This window comes from Vulpes lagopus, chromosome 3 (genome assembly GCF_018345385.1).
Source record: "Vulpes lagopus strain Blue_001 chromosome 3, ASM1834538v1, whole genome shotgun sequence".
Classification (NCBI taxonomy): Eukaryota; Metazoa; Chordata; class Mammalia; order Carnivora; family Canidae; genus Vulpes; species Vulpes lagopus.
Genome location: NC_054826.1, coordinates 11,472,311 through 11,478,547, shown reverse-complemented (window position 1 = coordinate 11,478,547; position 6,237 = coordinate 11,472,311).

Below are 6,237 nucleotides of genomic sequence, written 5' to 3'. Positions count from 1 at the left end.
ATTCACGCAATGGCTATTGGTGTGGAGTCAAATGTTTAATCTGTTACATTTTTCATTTTACCCAACCCTTACTCCTCACAAGAAGGTGTTTTCCTTTTTTGTTGCTGTTGGATCCCACCCCTTGTGTTTATCCCTTGATAGAATGAACACTTGCAAAATACAGATCTCTCAGTCTCTGTGGCAATACCTGCCTTCTTTAACTTCTCAATAAGTACAGAAGGATGTGTGTTGTCTCTGGTTATTGTGATTTTGGCCAATAGTGTGTTAAAGACAAGTACATTTTTATCATTTCATCTAAATAATTGAATTAATAAATTCGAAGAGAAAAGTATTATTTATTGACATATGTAGGAAGGACGCTACATACTGTGTGGATATTTGTTCTATATTAGAAATTCTGGAAGCGAAAACTATCATACATATGTATATATTCTTATTTAAGTTTATGGAAGTAGAGTTTTTAAAAAATGAACTTATTTCCTCATCTAGTATATTTCGTAAATTATCCTAATATGTCTATGTCTCCAATTTTTTTTTTCAATTTAGGTGGAGAGAAGGAGTACAAGATGATAAGTTATAGTCAAATTGATTAATAAGGTGATTCAATTCTTCAACAAATGTTTGCACTCCAGTATTAACAAAACGAAAAGATAAATTATTTTGTTATTGGTTCCTTTCTGCTAGCTTGGGATACATTTCTCAATTGCATAGGTTAATAAATTCAAATTAACATATTCTTCAGTGAATCGGAAAAAATATATTTGGAGGGACACCACAATAGAATAGAACCTTTGATTTTCTATGAGTGATATCTAATTAAATGAGTAATTTAGTTATCTATGTGGTTGATTTTAAGACATATATTTTATACTACAAATATAATTAGTACATAATTTTAAATTGTATATCTTTTAAAGTTCTAACATTAAATTTTTAATGTCTACAAATAAGAACAAAAGACAGAACATGATATGCTGTCTTTCCCAATTATATCATTGTTATTTTGGTCTTCTAGACCCAATTTGATTAAGTCTGACTATGATACACAAGCTTAATAACTAGCACTAGCTGATATTTATTTTTAGCAGTTTTATGAGTGTGTATGTGGGTGTGTGTGTTGTGTGTGTATGTGTAAATAGGGATTATTTTACTCTGGGTATCTAATATTTTTGCTAAGTTTTTGAATTTAAGGTTGGTTGAACCACTTAAAATACTTGTTCCCAATATCCTCATCTCATTCTATATTTTACAGTGCTTCATTTTGTTCCCTGTGAGAAGTGCATCTGTAGAGTTACCAAAAATTTATAGAATCTCCAGAACATTTAGACAAACACATTAAATTGAACAAATATAATACTATCAGCATATTTTTTAATATATTTTGTCATCAATTTTATAAATACTTTAGTTAGGAGTAGTTAGGTTCTGTGTGAGATCATTTATATCTACTCAGAATTGTAATAAAGCTCACAGTTAAAGGATTAAAACATCCAACTCTCCTCACTTCTAAATTCAGAGATATTTCATCAGTTCAGGCCAACCACATTCCTATGAGTTCTCTGATAATCAACATTTCACAAAAAGCGATGCTTCCAATATCTGCACTCATGCTCCCTACCCCAAACAACATGAATATATATCTGGGGAAAAAGGTAGAGTCATCTTTCAGGGAGTATAGTGTTTGAAGAGAAAGATACCTTCCAAAAGAATAACTGTGTATGGGATAGACTGGCATTTCTTTCCCTGCGTGACCATGTGCTTACTCAGAAGGAAAGGGTGGGGAGCAGCCCGGGTGGCTCAGTGGTTTAGCTCTGCCTTCACCCTAGGGCATGATCCTGGAGACCCAGGATCGAGTCCCATGTCGGGCTCCCTGCATGGAGCCTGCTTCTCCCTCTGCCTGTGTCTCTGTCTCTGTCTCTCTCTGTCTCTCATGAATAAATAAATAAAATCTTAAAAAAAAAAAAGAAGAAGGAAATGGTGGAAAAGAAGGCTATGACTGTTCCATGGGGACTACCCTTCATGTGTTTGCACATCAGTGCGAAAGAGTGGAGGCATCCCACAGACAAATGACTTAGGGAAGAAAGACAGCCCACAAGGGGGCTGGGAGGGGCACTGTGAGTTTATGGAGTCAGTAAAGAGTCTGTCTTGTGCCTGTCCCCCTACCCTGTTTGAGGACCCAGCATTTAGAGCAAGGGAGAAAAGTTGTTGTGGAAAAGCAGACCGCATGACTCCATCTGCTCCAAGACTTAAGAGGAACAGCTCTAATCTTAGCTGGTGGAGAGAAGAGCTTTGAATCGAATAGGAGACTGGGGTTTTCATAAAGTCCTAAATAATAAAAGTGACTTTTTAATAAAGAAGTATGACTGAGAAGCGGTAGAAACAAACTGAAATATTGTTGAGGAAGTGAGCATTCCCAGTGATGAAATGGAGAGAAGTTGGGGGTGGGGGTAGTGTTCAAATATCATAGATGGGACAGTTTTATAAAACAAAACAAACTAAGCTCTCTCCCTGTTTCACCAAATTGATCCTTTCTAATAAAAGAGTTACATATACATATCATATTAAATAGCTTTATACTATTATATAATGATGTCCAGTAAGTGTCATGTTGCCTGTTTGTGGGTCTAGATTCTGCTTGCTCTGGTCATTTCACAGACCATGTATTAACACTCTGGTTCCAAATGCCAATTTCCAAAACTTATCCTGGTAAGAGGTACAATTCAAGTAAAATGTTTTCATATAATTTATCTTAGTAGCAGTATTTTATAAAATATTCCTAAGAGCCTTGCATAATCCTTCCAAAAGATCTCTTTCTCCTTATAGTTAAGCATTTACAACTTCCTTAACTGTGAAATGGACACAGGGATAACTATCTCCTATCCGAGAAATTCTGAGATAATTAGAAGTACTCTAACATATTTCTCATTATCATTATTGGTATTATCATTATCTTAGAGAACACTAATAGACCAAGAAGAGTATGTTTTATTAATAGATGTCAGGAAAGCACTCCTTAGAGGCAATTTGCAATAGGAGTTTGAAAGATCTTTCTTCTCCGTTCTCCAGACCGTCTCTGAGGCAGCTTATTCTCAAATATAATCCAGAGTTCTTGATTTTCTACAAAATCTGGGAACTGAGATGAGCATTTAGGATCTTGAGACACATGACAGATCGTGTAGTCCAGTCTCCTTGTCTCATCAGTGTGATAGATAAAGGGTCAGGATGTCCTCGATGGCACTTTATCAAAGGTACAGCTCAGGATAAAAGCCAGCCTTTGTCTTCCTCCACCTACCTATTCTACTGTCTTCCGCCTACTGGTCTGCCACTTTAGCTTACAGCCCCCTTTAGTACCCAGCAGATCCCTCCTAGACGACCACGCACAAAATCCTGTTGAAACATAATATTTGTGGAAGTAAATAAAGTATTACCAAATGAGAGAAACAAAGGCTATTTGTTCAGAGCTTGCTAGAGCTAGGTTGTCGGCCTCTGTTATATGCATTTTGGCAAAGAATCAAACACAGAGGAGTGGGAAAGGTTTAGACTGGACAAAAGGGGAGGCTTCAGGCAAGCTCTTATTGGAGGCTATTGGCATCAAAAAGTTGTAGGCAATCGGAGAAGGACAAACATCATATGTTCTCATTCATTTGGGGAATATAAATAATAGTGAAAGGGAATATAAGGGAAGGGAGAAGAAATGTGTGGGAAATATCAGAAAGGGAGACAGAACATAAAGACTCCAAACTCGGAAACGAACTAAGGGTGGTGGAAGGGGAGGAGGTCGGGGGTGGGGGTGAATGGATGATGGGCACTGAGGGGGGCACTTGACGGGATGAGCACTGGGTGTTATTCTATATGTTGGTAAATTGAACACCAATAAAAAATAAATTTATTATAAAAAAATCACAATGATACAATCAGGGGAAACAAAAAGTTGTAGGCAAAACATTTAAAACGTGCAGCAAGGAAAACAAGGTGAAGACATGTGACTAGTTAGGATTTTGAGACATCTTTTTGCCAAGTTGGAAAGTGTGGAGAATATCTCTGAACAATGTATGCAGGGAAGTAATAATGAGTTTGCACTGTGATGTACTCACTCCGTTGTAATGAGGAGGAACACAAAGGGAGGCACAAAGTGGCCCAAGAGTGACCCCATTAACGTCATTTGCATTTTATCCACCCCCTTCTCCTTTTCTTTTTTTTTTTAATTTTTATTTATTTATGATAGTCATATATATATAGAGAGAGGCAGAGACACAGGCAGAGGGAGAAGCAGGCTCCATGCACTGGGAGCCCGACGTGGGATTCGATCCCGGGTCTCCAGGATCGCGCCTTGGGTCAAAGGCAGGCGCCAAACCGCTGCGCCACCCAGGGATCCCCCCTTCTCCTTTTCTAAATCATCCAGTTAGAACCACGAATATATTTACTAAGGTGATGGAATTTAAATAAATGATATGAGTATTGTATAATTTTAAACGTTGTCATTAAACCAACAAGACGATAAATACACCTTGAATGAAAAAAAGTAACTTCATATTTTCGGCCATGTCATGATTTTTCTGTTTCCATTTTCCCCTTCCTTGTTTTTGCATATTTTGCATCTCAACTATTGTTGTTGTTGTTGTTTTAATAGGTCTTCCTACTGTGTACCTCCTCCCTGAAATCAGAGGGGCATCACTTTCCCACAAGCCAAAGGAACAAGATCATCATTACTTGATGCCCTTAAATAAATGCATTAGTCAAAATGACAACCTCATTGGCAATCAATAGAGACGTAGGAAAAAATGGCTAAAGCAAGTGGTGAGTCCAGAAAAGCAGTCTAGTTCAACAATTGCTCACCTAACTGAACAAGATTAATAGTGATTGATTTCAAGTACACCTTACAGAGCATATTTGTCTAACCATTCATCCATTCCTATCTTCTTTCCACCTTTCCCCCCTTTCCTCTGTCACTTTTACTGATGACTTACAGATTTAGTGAAAGAGCTAATGATAAAGTCTTACTTTCTTAATACAAATCGAAGGTTCTAAATACATTAATATCAGTGGCTTAACTGTATTGAGGAATTTTGTATTTTATTTTGTAAAGAAACTATTTATCCATTTTTATTTGAGAGAGAGAGAGAGAGAGAGAGAGAGAGAGAACAAAGCGAGCCCGTGCATAGGAGCGGGGGGCAGGGGGGTAGAGGGAGAGAGAGAGAGACAAACAGAAGTCCTGCTGGCAGGGAAGCTCCAGGCTGGGCTTGGTCCCAGGTCCCTAAGATCAGGACCTGAGCAAAAGTCAGATGCTTAACCTCCTGAGCCCCCCAGGTGCCCAAGAATTTCACACTTTATAAGAATGTTACTTAATACGTGTTTGTGCTGAAAATATTCTAATTCTATAAATTATCTGTGTGCACTTGATTGAAATACCTCAAAGAAAATGAAAAAGGCCCTTCCCTACCATAACTTTTTATTCCAATTCATCTCACTTTTATGTACATCTGAAAAGCCATCTTTTCTAATAATACTTTTCTGATTTGGTCATCCTCTGTCTCTTTTCTTTTTTTAGAAACACTCTTATTTATTTTCAGAATGAACTATATATGAAAGAAAGGGGTTAGGTTTTTTTTGTTTGGATAATTGAACTAATAAGTTTGAAGTTGTTTCTTATGTAGCAAAATCTAGCGAAAGCTGACTAATATGAATATGACAGGCACCATTTTCTCAGATAAATTGCACAGATAAAGTAAAATATTTTGGATCATAGGTATTGAGTTCAGTCACTGCCATTTTGCATTTGAGGTACCTGTTAATGTGTCCAAGAATTGTTATGCAACCAAATTTGGCTGGAGCTATAGATTTAGGAATATCAGAATTCCTTGATTGTCTTGTTCATGGAAATTGTATAGAGAAGGAAGACAGGAAAGCAAAAGGATAGAACCGGATACTAAGGGCCCCTAATCAGAAGAGAAGCAAATGGGAAAAAAACAAACAAGGACAACAAAACTTCACAGGAACAGCAACAAAAAAATAACCAAATGGGAATTGACAGAGAGAAAGCAAACCAAGATAAAAAAGGGGCTAAAAAAAAAAAAAAAAAAAAAAAAGGGGCTAAAGGAATACTTCTTTTTTTTTAATAATAATAAATTTATTGTTTATTGGTGTTCAATTTGCCAACATACAGAATGACACCCAGTGCTCATCCCGTCAAGTGCCCCCTCAGTGTCCGCCACCCAGTCACCCCCACCCCCCGCCCTC